A 24,519-nucleotide genomic window follows, 5' to 3' on the forward strand; every position below is an offset into this window, starting at 1 on the left:
AAAACAGAGCATCTGTCGAGAAAAGTTAAGCCTGCTGAGATATTGTATGAAGATTAGAGGATTTCCCTATCCCCTAGAGATAATTACTATTATGCAGCAGAGAGAAATCTCTTAGTCAATCCTTAAAAGGCTTCCCTCTTCTCTCCTACTGAAGGATACATTACTTATCAAAATAACTTTTTTTTTTTTCTTTTCTTTAGGGACTCTTTAGATCTTTAGATGCAGATATCTTCATTGGAAAACCAACACAGGGAGGAAATGCTTAATTGTGTGACTTTTCAGTGTTTGAGTGTGCTTTCTAGCCTTAGGTATGAGCTATGAAACTGTCCTTGAACCAAAGGCTAAGGAAAATTTACCCACAGCTTAAGTACTGTGATTTGGTCCACAGACTCTAGGTGGTCTACAGTAACCCCCCCAAAATGCAGAGGGTGTGGGTATCAAGTCCTTGGTACAACCTGTCATGCTGTCCAGATCTGCTCCTACAATGCAGCACTAATTAGTATTGCAGACATGCCACTCTGCATTTTGACTGTATGCTCTTCTGGGAGGAGGTTCCCATATTTCACTGATAACATAAGAACTGTCTTGGTGTCACAGCAACACTGACGCATATTGATCATTTCTCCTTTAAATTCCAGCCCCTCTCCTCTTGCAAAAATTATCCAGGTTTTTGGAGGTTGTTTTTTTATTTTTCAGTTAGACACTCCTTTGTCCTGCTTTCCCTAGAAGACTTTTTTTGAAGAACAAGTTATAACATTGCAGGTGCCAAGACCTCCTTGCGTGCTGTAAAGCAACAAAAAAGGTTTCTTCACTACTTCACAGTTCACGTTGAAGAAACACAGTGTCCAGGTCAGTCTCAGGTGTGCTCTTGCTGGTGCCAGGTGTCAACAGAAAGCTCTCTAATGACTCATTTGCTAATTAAAGGCTTCCCTTCTCTGAAACACAGATCACTGCATCTTAACTATTCAGTGCACGAAGTTGAATGTTCTGGCAGCTACCTACCAAATCTTTTACACCTAGGGACTGGAGATTGTCTTTGTCAAAGGTTGTTTTTAAACCTTTGAGGTTTCATTTTTCTTTTTTTTAAACCACCAGCTTTCTAAATACAGAAATGCCATGAACCTGCAAGTTGTGTGCCACTGAATTTTACACCACTACATCAATTTCAATGAATACTTCAGGGGAAAAAAAAAAAAAGCTGCAGCCCAGGAGTGTGGTCCTCCAGTGGCAAGGGAGAATCTGGTGGGAAAGCTATGCTGGATGACAGGAAGAAGAAGAGGCTTTTTTTGATTTCTGGGGAGTAGTTAAAGTGAATTCCCTATTCTCTGATTTTTATCCCTAATATATGCTACCTTGTGAGCTACTGATCCATTAAATGTGAGCTACAGCAACTATATTTTTACTAAATCTTAAGTCCAAGCTCATAAGTTTATATAGACTCCACAGCACCATAAAATTTGGACACGTGGTTTCTCCTGCAAGACTCCCAAGAAATTATGGTTTTGGTCTTGAATTCAGCTATAGAAAGAGTCACCATGTTTGGGTCACTGTGGTTTAATGAGCAGCCACTTCTCAGCAGAGGAGTTTAAGCTACCATGGGGCAGGAAGAAAACTCTCACTTGGGCCAGTCATAGCAGTCCCACAGTCACATCAAGCTGCCTGAAACACAGGCTGGTCCTTGAGGAAAGGGTCGTCTTTAAAACGGCTCTCTCATGGCATTCCTCATCTCTTTCCCCCAATTCCTACCACCCATTCCTTTGCCAGAATAGTTTACACTCAGGTCACTTCACCTGACTCTGCACCTCCACAAGCACGCTTGTGCCAACAGAAGAAATAGGGGGAAGAGAACCTGAATTTGGTAAGTGGCTGAGAGTAAAGGAGGGTGGTTGTGAAACCGTGTCCCCACAGAGCTGCAGCAAACTGCTTAATTACAGCGGTCATCCCATACACTTCTCATCTGAGTATATCCTCAAACTGGTAAAAACCAATCCCAACTTCTTTGCTGCTCTCTGCTTTTTTTATCTTATATCTGTATATTAGTATATTTCTGAAGAAATCTCAGAAGCAGACTCCATTTTATTGGTAAATATTTCTCTTTTTGAATTTTCAGAACTTTCCTTTTTTTTTCACTTAAGTTTTTAAAAACTCACTTTATCTTGATTGGAGAGGTCCACCAGAAGTCTCTGAATGTAAGGAAACATATGATGAAAAAGCTTCCCTTGTTATTGAATTAAAATTAGTCTTTCAAAGATTTTTGAAATGTTCCTTAATCCCAAAACTAATCTTTGTTTTAACAATGACAAAAAAAATACGTTGACAGAAAATGTTCAGCCAGATCTACTATCTTGTTGCTTTTACCTTGAGTTGTCATTTTTCTGAGTCCTATTTCTTGTGTGTCTAATCTATGATCATATACTGTATATCTAGGTCTATATAAAAGTAGTGGTTTTTCATATGAAAAAATATATACATATATTTTCACTTAGAGATTTACACAGAAAACACTATCTAGCTTAATAAATGTAAGGGAAAAAAAGACTTTTATGGGAGGATTTGGTTTTATAACACATGGCCTTCCAATAAGCTTTGCGGTAAGTCTTTCGACACCTGCTATGAATGCAAGAATTGAAGGAGTCTCAAGCAGGGACCAAACCCCACGGTCCTCGAATTGCTATGGACACGAACAGAAAGGGCCCTCTCCCACTCTAAGTACAACAACAGATGGATACAGATAGGTAAGTAGGGGGAAAAAATAGGAGATTCATATCATGAAACAACAGCAGCAGAGAAATTAGCCGTCTAGCCTCAGCTAGTTGTCCAGGCACAACTGTTTGCTTGACTGTGCGGTGAACTGGACCAGGGAAGTAATCCAGCTTTTCCAAGCCTGGTCCTCTGCAAGCTGCAGCAGTTCCCAGAGCCACTTCACAACACAAATACACAAGCTGCTGCGTTATCGTAGATGGGAAGATGTCGTGCTAAAATATGGGGCAGGAACACATGGTAGGAAAATAAGAATACTTCAAGCTGATCCTGTTGGTGAAAACTGTATCCTGAAACCAGTGTTGCAGAGTGTTTGCCTCTGATAAGGAGTCTCCTGGGTCACCACTTGACATGGTGTGGTGGGTTGACCTTGGCTGGATGCCGGGTGCCCACCAAGCCACTCTATCGCTCCTGTCCTCAGCAGGATGGGGGTGGGGAGAAAATAAGATGGAAAAAACCCTCATGGGTCAAGATAAAGGCCGTTTAATAAAGCAAAAGCAAAAGCCACATGCAGAAGCAAAGGAAAACAAAAGATTTATTCTCTACTTCCCATCAGCAGGTGATGTCCAGCCACTTCCTGAAAAGTAGGGCTTCAGTACACATCGTAGTTGCTCTGGAAGACGAACGTTGTAATAACGAATGCTGCCCCTTCTCCTCCTTTCTCTTAGCTTTTATTGCTGAGCAGATGTCATATGGTATGCAATATCCCTTTGATCAGTTTGGGTCAGCTGTCCTGGCTGTGTCCCCTCCCAAGATCTTGCCCACCCCCAGCCTACTGGTGAGGGGGGAATGTTGGAGAGACAGCCTTGATGCTGTGGGAGCACTGCTCAGCAGTAGCCAAAACACTGGTGTGTTAGCAACACCTTTCTAGCTACCAATACAAAGCACAGCACTATGAGGGCTGCTGTGAGGATAATTAACTCCATCTCAGCCAGACCCAATACACACGGCTGATAGTGCAGCACTACTGTGTCCATCCAAGGCTACTCATGGATGTTTTCCATAAGGACGTTCAGCTGTTGAGCCAGCATTTGTTCTGTCTCTGAGACAGCTTATGCATCATTAATGACACATGCACCTGAACCTGGGAACTCCTGCCCGAGATGAATAAGTGGGGTTATGATAAGATTTATATTGATACAGATAACAAGAATATCCAGAGCTATAAATATTGCTAACCAATACATCCTTGTTGTTCAACCTCATTCATCAAAGTTTAAGCCAAAATCTAAATATTATAGATATAAAAGAGATCTCCTGGAGTAGGAGAGGGGAGAAAAGGAGAAATATATTATCCCTTACCTCCCAGCTATAAGAATCTTAAACCTTTCTCTAAGATAGCCATCCCCACACCTTGGTGGAGGTTTGGAACCAGATGCTAGGTGGACCTTCACTCTGCTCCAGGATGGCAGCTCTTGGCTTCTTGCTTTCTGTTGACTATATGGATTTCTGCTGGAATGTGGATCACATAATGAGTGTCATAATAATGGAGAAGGGATTCATCATGATCATTCTTGAACCCGACAGGGTCTTCAAAAAGTTTCCGAAAGAAAACAGGAAGCTGCCAAAAAGAAGTGGACATCTCTGGTCCAACAGTTGGCTCTTTTGTTTGAAACCAAGAAAAGCACCATTCAGGACTCTAATTGATTAAAACTGAGTGCAATTGCCAGAGCACCAATAATTGCTGAAAGAGGGCAACGGTCACCCTAACGCGTTGTCACTTCAGAGGAAGCTGAACACTAATAACCAATCAAGCAGCATTAGTTAAAAGTAACCTTTTAATGACCCCTGATTTCTCCTTCAGGAAATATTTTCTACACAATTTGTATTACATTTTCAATGCTAGCCCGTAAGTCTTTGAATACCTTATTTATTTTAAACTTTAAAATATGCAGAACTCTTCACTGCTTCATTCTGGCTGCGCACTCTAAATACCTTCTGACATGATTTTCAGATGAACCCCAGGAATTCTGCAGCTCATCTAAATTTGTCCCATCCTTGCTGCTTGTTTGCAACAAAACTACTTTTGCTAACTCTTCTACAGCTGCCATTAGTTTTACTTGCCTTGTTTGGCTTGATTACTTACCCCCAGTTAACTCAGACTCCCATTTGACTGACTTAGTTTTACTTTTTCACTCACTTACGTGTAACATACACTTCTTCCTTTCCCACAATGTTGTCTTCAGCATTGCAAGAATGCTACTGAGAGTCCCATAAACTTTATGTTTTCCTTACAGCCTGAAGGTTGGATTAACATGTAAACCCTGGAATCACCACTCCTATTTACAGAGGAAAAAAAAGGGCTATTGCACTTCAGGCTTTTTCAGTAAAGCTATGAAAAGTAACACTGCTTCAGAAAACCTGGTATAAATAAAAAGCACTCAAAAGTATTTTTTTTGAAAAGTTTACCATTTTTAAGAGGATTTCATAATCTGTGGAAACATATCTACTCTTCAGGTCATCTGGATTTTTCTTTCTGAAGGAATTACTTACTCTATTGTGCTAGAACCTCTGAAAGTTTGATACTAGCTTTATTTTATTTTGCTTTCGTGACACATTTCTTATGTTCAATTATTTTCCTAAGTGATATATGCATATTAAAATACCTTTTTATAAACCACAAGTGTATATTACAAAGAATAAAACCAAGAAGACATATGCCTTGAACACCCAACATCTCCATGTTCTTGTATATTCATACTTCAGATTGTACCTTTGCCTTGGCCTTTTTTTGTCTCTTACAGTGTCATCTAAAAACATTCTGTAAACATTTAAGACCAGGGACTGCTTTTTTTATGTTGCCAAATTACCAGACACATCTAGAATGCTGTATAAATATTAAATTATGCTAATTAATAAACCATCCCTTTACAAGTGAAAGATGGAATTCTGAGAAGTAATCTCACCCTGTCAAGACAGAATAAAATCCCATCCATGAGGAGGCCTGTAATTAAGTAGAAACGTCTGGAAACCCTGGGAAACCTAGTGAGGAAGGAAAGCATTTCAGGTGCAGCAAAACAGGATGGTCCCCAAATTGCAGGGCCTTTCACCATGAGTAGGAGAGTACTTCACCACTGCCCTTCCCAACACAAAGATCAGCTTTCCAAGCAGAGGTGACCTCGGAGCAAGAATGGGACAAGGAGTCTTCCCCTCCAAGCAGGGAGGGAGAGGATTGTGTCCCTGCCCGTGAATTAGTAAATAGGTTGAAGGCAGCTGGCACCAGAGGACGAGACTGGGTGAAACATCTCCCAGAACTCTGAGAGAGAAGACGACCGATAGTCTCCAAGGGAGCGATGTGATTCAATGAAGAAGAATGAACAAAAGCATCTGGATTTGAGGTGCTGTATACTTGTCCTGGAGTAGGCAGACTCATCCAGATCATCAGCTTGCCCTGCCCCAAACATCCTGCATGGTGGAAAACGGAGGCATGGCTGTGACCCAGCCTGAATCAGGTAAGTTATTTCAACACAACTAGGCTGAAAGTAGACACAAAGGTCCCTGGGAAATACGAAAGATAGAAGCACCTGAAAGGGGATTTGGCTGGGTCTGCATGTCAAGCATCTCCCCACCTACAACAAGAGAAGGCAATATAATTTTTGACCCTGGAAATAGACTTTCAGTGGGGGCACTGCTGCCACCAATGCATGTGTGTGGGCACGCCTGTCTACACCAAAGCTTTTGTCTGCTGCCTGTGCTTTGCTTCAGTTTCTCTGTGTGCAGAGAACAAGGCAGTGGGTGTGTTGGTCTTTTGCTGGAAGGATTTTAAAAAGTGCAAAACCACTTTTTTAGTCCTCTTCAATCCTTGTTTCCTTGTTCCAAGCTGACCAGAAAACCTCTGCAGGTTCTCTCCTTTCTTCTGTGATCTTAAAATAGTGTTGGACCCTTTTCCCTGTCATTCTCTCAGCAGTATCAAAGTGGCACATTGGCCCCTTCAGGACACTTTTTATGTTTTAGCTCCTTTTGGTAGTTGAGGTGGATGATGCATTTGGGATTCATTTGTAAGGTTCAAAGGCTTTTAGACAAAACATCTGTTTTGTTAGAGTAGCACACACCATCCCTCGTGTTGGGGAAGGAAGGGAATATTGGGCTACTGCAAACTCTCTCTATAAAGGGGAAGCAGTCATTCCTCTGGGGTCAGAGTCCAAAGGATCTGGACTTTGTTCGTTCTCTCCTGCCTGCAAACATGGAATGAGGAAACATAAACACCTACAAGATAAAAGCAAAACCTAACCCTAGAAAAACAAGCAGCACTGATCTATCTCTGGATTAGACCCATGCAGCTCACACTGGAGTCTACCAGCAGCTACTGCTGTACATTCTACTGTGGAAGAAGGGACCTCCCATGTTAAGAACTGCCTTTGCAGCAGAAAGCCTAAAAATCAGTCATGAAATCAGACACAAGGAAGGCTATGGGATAGCAAGACAATGATGCTTTACTGTGAGAAGAGCAAGAATCCTTATACGAGGGGATGTACTGGAGAATGTCAGGTACGTACATAAAATAAAAGGTTGTTGCAACAAACCCAGAATATTTTGCTAATCTTTGCTGAGAAATCAGCATGAAAAATTCATCGTTGCAAAGTGAGCTGGCCCTGTCATGTCTGTTGTCCAATCTACTTGTCTCGGCCCATGATAAAAGGAAAGACAAAAGAGATACTAGTTTCTGATGGACTTTCCCTTGAGAACCTGTTGCCAGAGGGGGAAGGTCTGGCTCAGCAGGGAGTTTGCAGAGCTCTGCAGCTGGGTGTCTGTGGGGTGCACACAGGGAGCACAGACATCTACAGTTCTCCCTTCTGCGGGTTTCTCTCTGCCTTTCTTCTCTTCTTCATCCATTGCTTTGTAGGCCCAGTCTGTTGGGCTTTAGCCCCATTTAATCAAAGCTCTTGCAGTGATCTGGCTCATCATAAACCTGGTCATTCTAATTTTGGCTGCTCTATCTTCTACCAGCATCACATTGGTATCACTGAGTCTAGATATTGACTAGTTCTGTAAGCCCTAATTTTCTTCTCCATCTCTTGGGGTGTTTAAAGGAAAACCTCATCCAGGCTGGAATAGGGAAGAAAAAATCTGACAAGCCAGGAACAAAAAAACCCAGAGGGACCAAGGGATGAGTCTTGAGCACCGAAGATGAGACTTGAGCAATGAACTCTCTCCACCTGCTCTTTGGACTAGAGTTCATATGATTATATGACACCATGCTGCAGCTTCTCTTCTGCTCCGTGACTCATCTCTCAGATCCTGATTTGCCTGGGGACAAGAAGGAGAGATGCTGTAACACTGGGCTGCAGCCAGGCAACATCTCCCTGTTCATGGGGCCCAGTCCTCAAAGCCATGCTCCTCTGCTGCATCCAGTGCCAGGCTCCTTACCTAGGCATATGCCAGATGTGCAGTCTACATCGGGACTTTCACATGCTAGGATTGGACAAATTTGGGAAGTCAGAGGGCAGAATGACCATTAGAGACAGTAGGTACATCCTTACATGAACATCATCCGACAGAGAGAAAAATGGTGTCTTCTGCTTTCAGAGAAAGCAGCTGGAATCAAGCCCAGAAATTTTCTGCAGCTATCATCTCAGCTGCACTGCACAGAAACCTTAAGACATAAAAATGATACAATATTAAAATGAAAGCAGTGCTGCAGTTCGGGTTAAAATTGCACTGGGAATCGCAATTTCACAATTCTTAGCTATGTGTGTGCTTCAGCTCACAGCCACAACGTATTAACAGTGACTTTCCACAGGTAAGGTTGTTAGAAAGAGTTCAGCAAAGTGGTAACATATATGAGCCCTCTCTCCAAGAGCGAGATCTGTAGTCCATCCTTGGAGAAGTATGTGCTTCCCACTGGCTTTATGGAGAATTTTTCTTTTGGATCCACGGACAGCACGAAGCTCTCAGGCCTGTCAGCTGCTCACTCTGACAATGTTTGTATTTTCGTATGTGATGCAGAATTACTGTGTCTGAAGTCCTTATGTTGCCTGCTGCCTTAAAGAGATGCTGTTTGCCTTCTCCGAGTGGATGTATTTCAATGGTGAGAGAACAGATCCTAATACAAAGCAGGAGAAACTCTCGACCGCTCTGTGCTTTTCTGTAACCAGTTGCACTCCTGCAAGATGGATATGGCAGGCTGCCAGATCCTAGTGGTTGTCTTTCACGCCCTTATTATATAGGTTATTACAGTAGTTACAAGGCAATGAAGCTATCAGACTTATATATCAGTTTAGGGCTGTATGTGTACTTCAAGAACCAGTTTAACAATACCTTGTGCTTATGCATTTGATTAAGAGTTCAGACGTATATGTTGAAAGAAAAGGAAATGCAGAATAGGCACGAGCATTTGCTGTTACGAGTCACTGTGATTCTGTTCACTGCAGCGGTACTAGGTAAATTTACACAGAGACTATCTGACTCTGGGAGCTGGTGGCTAGTGGTATAGTATGAAATAGTTAATTGATGTTCTCTCTCCAACAATATTTTAGAGACAAAAGACAAAAGGGCAGAGGGTCTTTAAGAAGATGCTTTATCAGCATGGTATCAGACTATTGAAACCTACAACTGGGGTACCAGAATATGCTCGGTAAGCATATTTTTTACTTTTTTAGGGTGGTCAAAGATCATTTGCTCCTTGCAGTAACTTACCGAAAGGAATCTAGAAGCACAGAATACTAAATTATCAGTATAGTACAAAGTTATGTATTATTTACAAGCACAGTGTGAGCTGTCAGGTCAGTTAAATCAATTATTCACCATTTGTTCAATTTAGCTTTGTATAAATCTTCATTTTCTCACTCAGCAAATTCCAAATTTACTACAAAGCCTTATGCCATGTCTGTAATGAGAACAGACTGAAAAGTATAAAAAGGCAGACAGCTTACTAAATTTATAAGCAATTGCTTGAAAAAAATGATCAATGTCTACACTTTGCTTTATTTTATCTGGAGTGTGATTTTTGTGCATAAATCATAAATGATGTATATTTAAATTTGCATTTTGAGTTAGAAGGATCCAATTCCATCCATTTCTTGACTGTTACATACAGTAAGAGATTAAGACATTCCCGTAAGGAGAGAGTGACTGAGTAGAGGAGGGATTCACAGACTTTTAAGGCTAGAAAGGACCATTACAGACTGCGACCTCTTGGATCACATACACCGTAAAAATCCACACAGGAATGACTGCAACAAGCCCATGTCTTCTGATTGAACTAGACCATTTCAAATGAACTTCTTTTTCTCCCTAATTTGGCCATAACTTGCTGCTTCACATCAGTGGACATATGTATATAGACCAAGGTAAAAGAAAAATTTGCTTACTTGTGTAACCAGAGAGCTGGCAGTCAGGCTAGATCCAAAGTCTGATCTGTTGCATGATGTACAACTGGAATGCGTTGTTAGGAAAAGTTATTTGCATTAGATATTTAAGTGCGGTATTGTTCAAGGAGTGTGGAAACTGTGAGATTAGCTACCTTACTTATGCACCTCAACCTTGACAAAGAGAAAACCCTCAGCTGAGAGGTCAATTCAATCTCTTTTTTCCATGCCTGGCTTTTCCTGACCAGACCCTGGCTATGTCAATGGATTGGGAAAAGGGAAAAAATTAATGCATGAAGACAACTGATTTGTTGGTTTATTGATTTAAGATTATCATTCATTAGCTGAGCAATAGGAGCTGGCCCTATATACTTTTAGTGTGGCCTGCTTGTGAAGCAGAGTGAGTTGGCTCAAACCACAGAAAAGCTCAGCTCTAAGGCTAGGCTGCTTTTTTTTTCGGTGGTCATTACCTCATTAATTTCTGTAGTAGTCATTGTTTTATTCACTGAAACGTGTATAATGAGGCCTCTGGTTTACTAAATGAGAATTTTTTTCTCTTTTCTCTTTGTACTCCTCTCTTGAATGCAGAATTCAGTTATGAGAAAATATTAAATCATGCCTTCCTTTTTCTTGTCTATGTCCAAAATTTGAGTTGAACAGAATTCTTCAAAGGAGTAATTACAAGAAGGTCCAGATTCTGCATTTGTTTACCACATTGTAGGATGTGATACTACCCCCAGCTTCTTCAGACGAAAAGTTTCCAGTTCTATGCACACTGAATTAGGCTTATGTAGCTCAATTGTCTTTATGGAGCACAGCTGTCCTCATGCACTGTCCTTGTCACCGAATGCTTTAAAAGTGAGTTGTGTTACTTTGAGTAGAAAATGGAAGCAAACCTAGCATTGAGCAGAAGAATTATAATATGTGGAAGATATCCCCAGAACACCAGGGAGAAACATAGCTGAAATCTGCAGGGTCTGGCTTCTTGCATTTCATTCATATTTCATTCTATTAAATCCAAGAGTTTAGAGAGAATGAAACAAGCAAACTATGCAGTCTCTTTGGTCATCTGGGTTTAAAAATGGATTAAAGAGGACACTACACTTGCCAAAAAAAGGTGATATGAGTTTAGCTGAAGGATGACTAGGTATTCTCAAATTCCTTCCATTTCTGACTATCATAATTTCTATTGTTCCCTAAGGCCTCTTGCCACCCAGAATGATGTTTTTTGGAGCAAGGGTGATTTTGTTTTGGTACAGTGAAGTGGGGATGGTTGGGGACCACCCGAATAGAAGCAACTACAGTTGGGTTTGTCTACACTGCATAGCAGGTACATATTGGCAAAGGTGAGAGGTGGTCTGGTTGCTTCTGAGAAACCGGAATATAGGAGGAGCTTTCTGCGCTCCCCAGCAAAAGAATAGCTGGAGGTGAGATGTAAAGTCGTTGCTCCTCCAGGCATTTCTGTGAATTGTCAGTCTGTCCTTGTGGTCGACTGGGCCAAAAAGCATCCAATGGGGTGAGCCATTCACTGCTACAGAACAGGCTGCTTTCAGTGTCACACAGTTTTCACCTTACTGTGTGGCAGATGGAAACCTGGATAAGCAGTGTGAGTTACAGACGTGCACTTGGAAAATATAAATCATTACAGTCCCAAATCTTTCCTTGGACAGAAGGGTTTGGAGAGGTCTTTTGGAAGAGGTGTTATATATTAAAAATTCATGAGAGCCTCTACATTTTCTAGAGGAGTCTGGTATACAGAGAGGTGTTCAACTTAAAGCATGGGTGGTGTTCTGTGTCATACTGTGTTACTGACTTCCCATTCCTGACTAGCCACTTACTTTTTTTCGTGCCTTTCAATTCCTCATCAACAAGGACAAAGTATCCCTAAAAGGTTAACGGCAAAATATCTGCAAAGTATTCTGAAATAGCTTTTTAAAATTTTACATTTCTCTGTTTTTAAACCTAGGGTATTTGGAAGAAAAAAAATACATTAGACATCCCAACAAAATATCAAAAGCCACCCTCAGAAAAATAGATTCATGAAATCATTAATTCTTTAAACACCCATCAGTTTAGTTAGTTACTGAAGACACTTGCTCCAGCGAGGCCTCCTACAAGATTTTTATCCCATGGAAATGAGCATGTCAAAATATGTTGCAAGTCTGACATTTTTTTCGTTGTCTATCCATGCAAGAATGTAATCGAAGAAAAAAAACTAAATTAAACATTTATGACAGAAACTGTTTGAAAGCTGTGATAGGAACTAGCACTAATGTGCCAACTTTCCAGTCTGGTACCTTGCAGACAAGCTTTGTCCCTAACGATTCTGCCTATGTTTCTTGGCTGTTTAAAAAGTATTGTTATTGAGAAAACACTCCTTGTTACTTAGTTAGGAATTGATTCCTTCCCTGCCATTTCTAAAAATGACTTTTTTTTTTTTTAAACGGCAAAATCTGCCCAGACAACTGTTGAAGCATTTACCCAGTGTTGTGTTAACCAAAGGAGAAGATAGCCTATAGCCTCAATGTTGATTACAGGACTACCAGTCCCTCAAAATCCTCTTAAAAAAAATGAGAGTGTCATAGAATCATAGAATTATAGAATAGTTTGGGTTGGAAGGGATCTTTAAAGACCATCTAGTCCAACCCCCTGCAATGAGCAGGGACATCTTCAACTAGATCAGGTTGCTCAGAGCCCCGTCCAACCTGACCTTGAGTGTTTCCAGGGAAGGGACATTGACCACCTCTCAGGGCAACCCGTTCCAGTGTTTCACCACCCTCAGCACATAAAAATTTCTTCCTTATATCTAGTCTAAATCTACCCTCTTTCAGTTTAAAACCATTACCCCTTGTCCTATTGCAACAGGCCCTACTGAAAAGTTTGTCCCCATCTTTCTTATAAGCCCCCTGTAAGTATTGAAAGGCCACAATAAGGTCTCGCTGGAGCCTTCTCTTCTCCAGGCTGAACAACCCCAACTCTCTTAGCCTTTCTTCACTGGAGAAGTGTTCCATCCCTCTGATCATTTTTGTGGCCCTCCTCTGGACTCGCTTCAACAGCTCCACGTCTTTCCTGTGCTGAGAACCCCAGAGCTGGTCGCAGTACTGCAGGTGGGGTCTCACCAGAGCACAGCAGAGGGGCAGAATCCCTCCAGCAACCTGCTGGCCACGCTTCTTTTGATGCAGCCCAGGACACAGTTGGCTTTCTGGGCTGCGAGCACACATTGCTGGCTCATGTCCAGCTTTTCATCCACCAGTATCCCCAAGTCCTTCGCCGCAGGGCTGCTCGCAATCCCTTCATCCCCCAGCCTGTATTGATACTGGGGGTTACTCTGACCCAGGTGCAGGACCTTGCACTTTGGCCTTGTTGAACCTCATGAAGTTCACATGGGCCCACTTCTCGAGCTTGTCCAGGTCCCTCTGGATGGCATCCCATCCCTCAGGCATGTCAACCGCACCACTCAGCTTGGTGTCATCTGCAAACTTGCTGAGGGTGCATGTGATCCCATTGTCTGTGTCATTGATGAAGATATTAAACAGTACTGGTCCCAGTATGGACCCCTGAGGGACACCGCTTGTCACTGATCTCCATCTGGACATTGAGTTGTTGACCACTACCCTCTGGATGCGACCATCCAACAGGCTGACAGGTCGGTAGCTCCCAGGCCCTCCTTTTTACCCTTTTTAAAAATGAGTGCAATGTTTTCCTTTTTCCAGTCACCAGAGTCTTCACCTGACTTCCATGGCTTTTCAAATATCATGGAGAGTGGCTTGGCAACTACATCAGCCAATTCCCTCAGGACTCTGGGATGCATCTCATCAGGTCCCATAGACTTATGTATATTCAGGTTCCTCAGGTGGTCACGAACCTGATCTTCTCTTTACAGTGGGAAAGACTTTGCTCCTCCAGTCCCTGTCTTGTGGTCCATCCATGTACCTGGCAGAGTGCCTGGGTTGTGAAATCTACAGCTATCTTTCAGCTTTTTCTCTGGGACAATATCAGTAGAAATATGTGCAGTCTGGCACTTGCTGTAGAGCTTTTGCCTAGAAGTCAGAAGGATGGCTTTTAAAACAGTTGTATTGGATGCTGCTGGGTCAGTGGAAGAAATAATTTCCAGCACAGTGCTTCCCAAAAAATAACAACACAGTCATGGGTACTGTTTCAGCATGGATTTCTGTAATTCAAATTTCTGAAGCAATCCAGAAAAGAGGACCCACACCATGACCCAGCACAAACATTGTCACCCTACACTGGTTCTTCAAATCTCACTTTGCTAACAGGCAGCTTGGACTAGTTGCAGGTCCCAAGGAGGGAGCAGACGGGAAAGGATAGTTGTGTCAGTGCTCCCATTTGAAAGCCAACTTATAGTTCGATGCAACTTTGATGGAGATGAAAAAATTATCTTGGCTAGTTAAGCTCTGACCATTAGGAAGTATTGGAATCAAGAGAGGCTTTCCAAGCAAAGGTTTGACAAGCAGACATTTAAGACCTTCAGCCCTCTTCCCATCTTTTAGAGAAGAACAGGTATCTCTGTGAGGGATGATTTTACAAAAGAAAAAAAAAACAAAAAAAACCCCCAAAAAACCAGAGCTATAGAACACTTAAAACAATCCTGAACCTTGAATCATCAGGAAAAACAAACAAACAAAATTCCTTTCACTGTGCATGGTCACTGCTGAGCATCTACGGCACAGTGTAGGAAATGGACCACCGTCTAGTACATCATGTCCTGTCCTGAGCCATAAAAACCTTTTAATTATCCTGGTTAGTTTTCTCGCTCTGAGTTCTCTATGGTCTCTCTTATGGCACACTCATATTGTGGAGGATGAGATATTTTTCCATGAGCCACCTCTCTGCTCTAAAGGATCCTCTCAGGGCATCTGTAACTCATCCTGCAAAGGCTGAATATATAAGCTCTGATGTCAGACTATATTCATAGAAGTGTTTAGCGACATAAAATCATCTGAAGATGTAATACAAGAATAATAAGTTGGTGATAATATTTTCCAAATAAAACCATTCGGGATAAAAATAACTTTCTTTTTTTTATAATGTCAAATTAAAGGACGACCATTGCATCAGCAGACTTTCACAACACATTAAAAATCCCAGAGAAACAATACATCATACATGAAGAGCTTCCTACCAGATTCATGCAGCTAATGAAATTCTACGCAACTTCTTCCAGGAAAATAGCTTGCGTACTCTGAAGCTATATCCAGCATTTTTACAAACTGTTCTGCATGATTCATTCAGCGCTCGGTAGATTAGATGTTATTGAATTCACATGAGTTCACGTTAAATAAATAAAGTGAAACACAACAGCTGGGGCTACCCATCACTCAAGCACATGACACCCATTGCCAAACCCAACAGAGACTCAGTAGTGTTGTAATTACCAAACTGGGTCAGTGGTGAAGTAGAAAGTGGGGACTGTTATAACACCAACTCCTTGGATTATCTGTGATCAGAACAAAATACCAGAGAGGTCTGTAGTATATCGCAAGTAGCAAAGTCCCAGGCCTGTGCAGAAGGAATTGCTAAATGGAGCACCAGCATTTCATCCTGTAAAATTCCATTCCATGGAAAAGGGTAAATTGGAGCAGTCTCATCCCCCACGTTATAGTGAATTGAATGGCCTATGTTGCAAGTACCACACATGTGGAAATCCAACAGAGATTAGGGAGTCCAGGTTTCTCTGCTTTAAACTTCCAAAGATTTCTCCCCAAATGGCTGTTCACAGCTCTGTGCTTGCTCTGTGTTTCTCCAGGGCCAGTCACAGGAGCAGAAGCAAAGCAAAGGAAAGGAAAAAAGAGGAGGTATGTGACTATAGAATGAGTCTGTGTCAACAAAGAGCAAAGGCTTGAGATCAATGTGTGCCAGGCACAAGCAGGACCAACTTCACACTGCAGGAAGGAAGGAGGCTAGAGCTCTGGGCAATTCAAGGCCATTCTATTCATGTTAGCTCAGCTTCCATGACAAAGGTCTCAAGCCTACATACAGTGCAGGCTAGAAATGTTAATGTACATCCAGAGGAGTCAGGGGAACTGTGTGACTAGTGCAGCATCTGGCTTGCTTGAACTTTCCTGCCCTGCAAGACCAGGAACAGCTGGAGAGAAGAAGAGAGTGGCCTTTGGCACAGGTCTGCTGCAAGACTCAAACTCAGAGTTTCCATTCCACAGCAAGACACCTTCACCACTCAGCACCCCACCCCTGGCGTGTGCATACTCATTCTTTGTTTTGATAAGCAAATCAGTATGTACTTTAATGTATTGTACCTGGGGGAATTTAACTCAGTATGCTGTGCTGGGGTTCCAAGAGGATGTAGTTATTTTTGACGCCAGTAATTTGTTTTTTTGTTTCTTTTCCAAATAAGACAAAAAAAAGCTAGGGCTGGATGTTTGCCTGGTTTCCATTCTAAATCACCGTTTATCCCCTTGCTCAGCTGCCGTTAGTGGAAACATTAGAAAATCTTCCTCTTGCAAACTATCGTAAACAATACAGATACACAGAAAGCAAAAATAACTGAAGAGGACACAGGAATCACTACTCAGCTCTTGCTCTCATCCTTGTCGCTGCATTCTGCAATGCTCAAACATTTGCCCTTCAGGAATGGCAAATAGCCCTGCCTCACACGCATTGAAGGATGTACATGTCTGGATCCCACCTAGGGATCCAACTCGCAGATTACATTTCACACCCTCTGCTCAGCTGTTATCCACCTGGAAGCATCTAAAACTCTATACATGCCTCAATTTTGACCTAGGAAGTCACCTCAAATCTGCTTTTGTACATATGGAAATGCGCTTTTCTTTCAAGAGGTAAGCAGTGAGGGGTCATAATCAAAATTTAAATGCTTCAGAAATCAGCTGATTCTCACTTAAGTGAGTAGAGAATCTCAATCAGAAATCTGAACTGTGCCCAGAATGAAGTACTGGCCATACTTTTTTTGTAACACTCGCTCCTGTGGGATGCTGACAGGGAGATGAAAGAAATTGGGTGACAATGTCAATATAAGCAGTCTCTCTAATATGCTTAGGTTGAAACAGCATAATAGTTCAAGCCAGTAGTTGATAGCTGACACTAGCAGTCATACAGAAACACCCAGAGCCATTTTCCTCCCTCCCAGACTCTTTCTTTTAATGATTCTTAACTTACCTGCTGTTATAGTACAGGCTTGAGGCAACTCTCAGCTCTGATTTCCAGTTACTCACCACCTAAGAACACAATGGCAAAGATGGGAGACTTTAGCAGGCTCTTTTAGGCAAAACTTTAGAAATTTTGATAGCAAGGAAATTTGGGGGTGCAGATGTCAAATGTTATCTGTTATACCTTTCTTGGAGAGCTATTTTTAATGCAACCAACTCAGTTGGCATGAGTGGGGCAGAGCCACAGAACAGAAAGGGTCCAATTAATGCTGAGCCTGTCACTTTTTATAAGGCCACACCAGGTCAGGAAAGAGGGAGAGGGAGCCTCCACAAATAGCAAACGTCTCACACCTTAAAAATCGTGACAAGTTTTTCATTTGAAACAACTGCAAGGAGGGTGCTGAGAAGACTGAAACTTTGAATATCCCTTGTTCAGCAAGCTGCCTTGCTGGGCTGGGAACGTGTTGGAGCTTGCAGTCTTGGAGTCTAACATGCTCCCTCTGCTCGTCTGTTCACTCTTCCATGATTTTATAGCTGCTTTATATAATGAGCACACAGGCACCTCACACCGCCGGGTGTGTGCAGTAGTAAGATTTTAGCTGCCACTCCAAACTGCAGCTGGTATTTTTTAGAAAGCTGCAACATTTTCCTTTCAGTTTTCACTATCCCTCGAGGCTACTTCTGGCATTTTGGGGGCAAAAGAAACTGCAGAGCACCCAGATGAAGCATTTTTGAGTGCTCTTGCATTTTTACAGAAGAAGAGTGTTTGAACCACACCCCGGAAGATTTTCACTACAGCCAAGCACTGTCCTCAGATATGTCATATATAGGCAGCATTCAGCTCCCCTTCAAGACCTGCCAAGACTCATGTGCCAAGTGCGAGATTCACACAGCCAAATCCTCCTCCCCCAGATACTGCTGCCTCCTGGCATCTCTGTCTGTGCCTCCTGCATTTACAGCACAGACCCTCTCTTCCACTGCCTCTCTCCTGCTTTGGGACCTCGTTAGTCCAGTTTGTGGACTATCTATCTGGTCTGTTCCACCTCAACGATGGGGCCCCGCTCCTCGAGTGCATGTGTTGCAGTGATTTATTTCTTTTTTCCCACTCTGAGTAGTCACTCACTCATCAGTGAGCCTTTCCCTGTGATTTGACAACAGATAGTACTGCCTTGTGCGTCAAAGGCGAGGTCTGCATTTGGTTGCTGGAGATGACGGCTAGCATGACGGCTTTTTCCATGTGTGCTGTTACTAATCCCATTTCATTCAGGTCAGTATTTGACCAATTCTGTCAGCTCCAGCTTTCCTAGCATGAAACAGAAGCCTTATGGGTGAAGCTAAGGTGTGCAAGGGCCTCAGAGCTCCTTTGACTGAGCCTCACATCCCAAACCACCGTGCAGATTTAAGGCCGGAGGGGTGGCTCTGGCCATCAGATCTGACCTGAATGATGTAAGACATAGAAATTCATGTGGTCCTTTCCTTATTCAGCACTGTCACGAGCCGTCTGCCTGTGCAAGAAGTAAAAAAGGAACTGTATAGATCAGATGATTTGACCATGGAGAGGTATCTCCACGGTCATGGAGACCATGCAGATTTGACCATGGTATTTGACCATGGAGCAGAGAACAGCGTGATCCATTGCTCCCATGCCTCCAGCTTCTGCCCTCCAAGACTGCAGTTAATTAAGTTTAATGCCCTTGGATCTAAGCAGCTGCTGTAAGACTCATCCTCCCAGCCCTCAGAGTTCAGGGGGGAATTCGGGATGGCTCCCGTGTGAGCCTGGTTTTGGCAGTCACTTCTGATAGACTGGAGGGTGGCAGCAGATGAGGAAGCAAGGGGCAGGCTGGACTACTGCCCAGGGGCAACGGAGTGCATTCCTTCATGTTGTTATAAGCACAAATGGTAATTACAGGATAATTTGGATTGGCTTTCGAGCTGCACTAAAGCCCCTTTCTGCAGCTTTGGAAACATAAGGTGACCTAGCTGAGGGGACAGAAACAGCTCTTAAGATGGCTGTGGCAAGGGCACGGGCAAGGAAGAATATGCTGACCCTCTCAATGCCTGTCTAAAGGGCAGGGTCAGGACAAATATATCCAAGTCCTGCTGTCTGCTGCTATCTCCCTGCAGCAAAACAGGTTTGCTTTGTGGTCTGGGATGACAGGTTGAGTTCTGGTCACTGGTGAGCAAAAAGTGCCAGTGACACTTAGGAGAAGGGAATGAGGGGTAGCAAATGTGTCCCAGAGCAGGTCCTGCCTAGCACACTGCTTCTGTTGCAGGGTGCAGGGTGACCCAGGACAGAACTGATGTTGGGCAGTTTTGCTCCTAGCCCCACTTTGGCTGGGAAAGCCTGGAGGCAGGCTGGGGGTGGAGAAGGCTGCAGCTGCAGCCCAGAGTGCTCTGGCTAATCTCCTCTCAAAGCTGCTCTAAGATCCGGACAGCCCCAGGCTGCCTAAGAGCAAGGGGAAGAGGAAAGGTTATAGAAAGGCCTGCGTGTCCTCTTCCTTCTTTCTTGCCCCAAGCATAAGAAGCAGACTCGGGCCTGCTGGGTTTCTACAAACAGGGCACGTTTCTTTAGGAGAAGCCCTGGCTCTCCGTTCCATAGCACGGTTTAGGAGAAAAGCCATCCTTTCTCACGCCTGCTTGCCACAGCAGAGGGGCCTGTGTGTCCGGATCCCCCCACCCAACGCAAGGTCAGGGGCTGTGAGCGGTGGGGGAGCAGCCACAGGAGACCCAGGCCGGTGCTTTGGGGATGCAGCATCCAAAAATCCGCTACATGCGTTGGCTCTTTTGTTCTGTGACATTTAACACTGAATACTAAAAAAAAATAAAAAATCTCTAGACCAATTATCTTTTCATTCTGCTTTTAAGGAGGACTTTGGCAAAGGAAAACACTAACTTTTGCCTTTTTTTATTCATTCCCCCGCTCCTTCCCGCCTGCCTGGCTGTCGGTAGGGCGGAGGAGGGCGGCTGGCCCGGCGGGTCCCTCGGCGGGGACATGCTGCCATCCAGCGGCAGCGGCGGCGGCCGGGGGGGGGGGAGCCCGCCGCCCCCGAAACCCCGCGCCCCGCTCGGGCCCCCTCTGCCAGCCCCCGCCGCTCTCTCCGGGGGACGGAGGAGTGGGGCGGGAGGGGGAGAAAAAAAGCAGATCTGCCGGCGGAGGCTGCGGGGAAACGTCTCCCCGCCGCAGCATCCCGAGCAGCCGGCGCCGGGGTGCGGTGCCCACCGGCTGCCCGGGCCCCTCTGCCTCCCGGCAGAGCTGAGCTGAGCTCCTTCGTGCCCAGTTAAGTCTCCCGCCCAGCTCCTCTACAGCAAAGGGGCTCACAGAAGGGAAAGGGGAGCATGCCTTTCCCGCTTTAGATCCCTTTTCCGTTTGGTTTTTCCTTTTCCCGCTCTGTTTGGCAAGGCTGACTTGATTTTTAAAGGTGTTTAAGTGATGCCACCCGTGGTACCCAACTTCATCTCTCTTTTTCGAAGCTGCTGATCCCCCTAAATCAGTGAGAGTTTAGCAGCTGTGGAGGTCGCACCCAAAGCAAGCTGGTGCATTTAAATAAAATACCTCAGAAATCACAGCCTTGAACATTCATCCACAACCGCTTCCCCCAGGTTTTATGTCTCTCGTACAGAATGGAGGTCACTATGCAGGACAAGCCTGCCAGTACCTGATGCCATGGTGTCACATATATCCCAGCACTGGAGCTGGTGATACCAACTCTGGTGTCCCTGCCCCATCCTGCCTTCCACCACTCAATCCAGACCTTTCTGCTTCCCTGTCTGCAGTTTGACTCTTAGGTGTGTCAATCATCTCTTTTATTTTCAAACAGGTTTCTTCCTGAATCCAGGTCACCAGGTAGCTGCACTGCAAGCGATGCCAGCTTGACTGAAGAGACAATAGAATGTACCAGGGCAGGAACCAAACCTTCTCCAGAGACACACAGTGTCAGGGATGCGTGTGCTACATATTGGCTTACGTGGGAGCTCGCAGGGAGGTATAGGATGGTGTCCTACAACAGGGCTCTTAAGTACAAGGACCTTCAAAGTGGCAGATGTCCAGCAACAGCTCAGCACCTTGAGCTATCTCCAACTTCATGATCCAACTTGCTGCCCAACAGACCATGGCATAGGAGGAGATGCCATACTGCCTTGCTGGGAAGATGTGAGGTGTTGCCTTACCTGCAAGTGTGAGGCAATAGTCAAACGGATCTTGCATGTCGCAAGAGATCTGACAGTCCAGTGTGACATGATGGTTGTCAACATTACCTGTAACTGTATATACACATGAAAACACTCATTCTTGATGGGCCAAGATCTCAAAATGCAAAGTGTGGGTAATTGATGTCAGGGATTTTCCATGACTGATGAATAAAGCAAAGGGGTTTTTTCCCCATCTGTGAACTCCAAAGTTTTCAAAGCAGGACTGAACCTGGAGAGAGTGACAAACCATAACTGCAAACTCCAGCTCATATGCCAGAGATGCTGGCAGTTCCCATCCTGCAAAGCTAGGTCACACCCAGCTTTGTGTGTGCTTTGTGCTTTGTGTAGATCAGGGAGGAAAACAAGAGCGTTCCTCATGCAGACCAACGAATCCATCAAGTAAAAAACCCAATGCAACACAAAGAGAAGGAAGCCTCCATTGAGGAGGGTAAGAGGGAATATGGGACCAGGGAATCTGGAGCCATCACTTGTGCTGTGGGGCCCACTGGTGTTTCATGGAGTGGAATTTGCTGGAGGTGAGCTGTGCTCATTCCAAATTCCGGGTGGGTATCATACAGTCCTACGCAGGAGGAGTGCTCCCCAGTGCAGGAAATTGTACCTTATTTCTCAAACCCTTTGTCAGGATGGAACCTTAACTGCCTCCTCTGAAGGACTCAGTTGTCCAAACACTGGGTTTCTCTGTGTTAAAGGACTCACTGAGCTACAGTCTGAGACGGTCTTTTTGGTCTGCATTTTCCTTTGCTTGTCAGTGCCTGGTGACAAGGGGCTTCAAGATCTAGGACTAAGTACTCACAGGCACTTCAAAATGCAATACAAGTTCATACGGAGACTTTTCAGCTAAGTTGAATTATGGTTCATCCTTTTTTTGATGATCAAAACCACTGCCCTGCTCCACAATATCTCTTGGGGGTTTAAATGCAGCACACCCCATTGTCCTTTAGGACTCCTCCCAAATGACGGGGGAAGATTAAGGCCACAGGAAGACCATGTTCACAGTGGCTAAATTAGACTCATCGTCCTACAGCAATTCTCCTATCTGTCCTGTCCTCCAACTCTGGGCAGAGCAGGACTTTCAGGGAGAAAGTGGGGAATGCCTCGAAGCAAGCAGAGATCTGGTGGGATCATTTCTCTTCACAGACAGTGTTGATGGGAATGAAGGAACGAAGGGCTTAAATGTCTCTCCACCATCTAATCCCATCTCATCCTTGGGGATGACCACACAGAAATGTATGGAAACCTCCACACAAAAATTTATGGAAACCTCTAACCCTGCTGAATTCAAAGGGGAAAGTGAGGGCTGTGGGATTGCAGATGGGTGATGATTGTCTCTTAATTTCTGCTCATTTTCGAATGCATTTACCTAAAAATCTGCTGGGCCCAGTTCTATTAGTTTTCTCTCTGAGGAATACCACTGTCACATTCGGGAACAGGAGAACATGACACCCTACACCACCTCAAAAGTGCAAAGGGAGGGGGGTGTTTCACCACCAATCTTTTCTCCTCCAACCAGTTTAACTGGGCTGCTGATGGGCCTGGTGATCAAAAGAGAAGTTAATTCTCCGGGTTTATGTCAAAAATCACCTCCCTCTGCTGTACCCCTCTCTCTGCTTCTCCCCACTTCTTCTGTGTATCTGAGTCAGTTCGCAAGCCCTTTCCACCCCACTTAATCCCCCCTCCTCTTCTCATGGTAAAATCAGCCCTCCACACTAGGCTTCAGCTGTTTTTCAGAGCTTGTCTGTTCACATCACTGAGCAAGGGATGAAGTAATGAAAATTACAAGCTGTGGAAATTTGATCTCTCTATTCTGTAATTACTGCTCTCTGAAATCTGAGAATGTATATTTACTTTAATATTCCTGCAGAGGAGGGGAAGTATCCCCAAGGCATAAAGCAAAGAGACAGAGAGCTAGGAAGAAGGAATAGCATGAACCCATTTGTACTTCATTAAATGTTATATACAGTAGTGAGTGGATCTTGCCTTTAAGGCTGACACAAAATCACAGCATTCAACTCATCTTGGTATTTAGAAGCAGTCAACACTTCCTCTTTGCAATATACATTTATATTATAGTAATTTGAAGGTGAAGAGTCCTCATCTTCTCCTGCTTTCCCAACACATAATTACCAGTGTTTGCCATTTCATGATGATATATTGACATTTTGCTTAAAACCCTAGATCCTGGAGTCTTGTGAACACAGTGAGAATCGTAGCTGTCATTCATAAAATAAAGCGAAAGAAAATCACTTTGTTGCTCTTGAAATTATCACAAAAAGCTGGAAAATACAAACAGAATAAACCCTAAAGGGTCAAAATCTGAAATAAATTAAAATATCTGATAAAATTTGTTTTAAACTTGTCTAAAACTTCTAAAAATGCCATGATTTTGGGAAAGCAAGTTGGCACATGCTATATCAATACTATTATTGTTGTTACAGTAATTTCTAGAAAGCTCCGAACATGACTGATTTGGTAGGTCCTGTATAAAGCAAAGTCATTCTCCGCCCTGAAGAGCTTAGACTCTATCTTCTATGGGTTAACTTTACTGTTAGGATAAAACTGTGGAACAAACATGAAAGTCAAGTTCATCGATGTCTAAACGTTCAATGTTTTCCTTTGCTGGCACTCTGAAAATGGTAGAGGAAAAGGTCCAACAATTGCCTTTCCAGAATTGTGTGGTTTTCCTTTCTCATAACATTCTTCCATGTTTGTGTCCGTTATGTCTATTGTCTTCCTGGCTTTATTGTCCCTTGTATGTCTTTAACAAAGAAAAAAATAATTTAAAAAAATTGCATAATCAAAAAAAAAATACTGCTAACAACTGTCTTGTGTGAACAGTTTCAAAGCTATCTGAATGACAAGACCTTTTTTTTTCTGATCCAATCTAGTCCAAGAGTCATTGCCTTCACCCACTTCATACAGTTACAATAAATACAATCTTTGCTAAAATATCAGTTGAGCAACAACAAAAGTCTGGCAGCTGAGCTGGCTTCAGAAAGGCAGCCAAATCAACCTCCCAAGGTTTTCTCTACTTCTTTTTCCCCTCCAGGAAAAGTATGTCATGAAGTCGTATATCTTGCAGGATTTCAGAACCATACTTT

This window comes from Aquila chrysaetos, chromosome 4, assembly GCF_900496995.4.
Source record: "Aquila chrysaetos chrysaetos chromosome 4, bAquChr1.4, whole genome shotgun sequence".
Taxonomy (NCBI): domain Eukaryota; kingdom Metazoa; phylum Chordata; class Aves; order Accipitriformes; family Accipitridae; genus Aquila; species Aquila chrysaetos.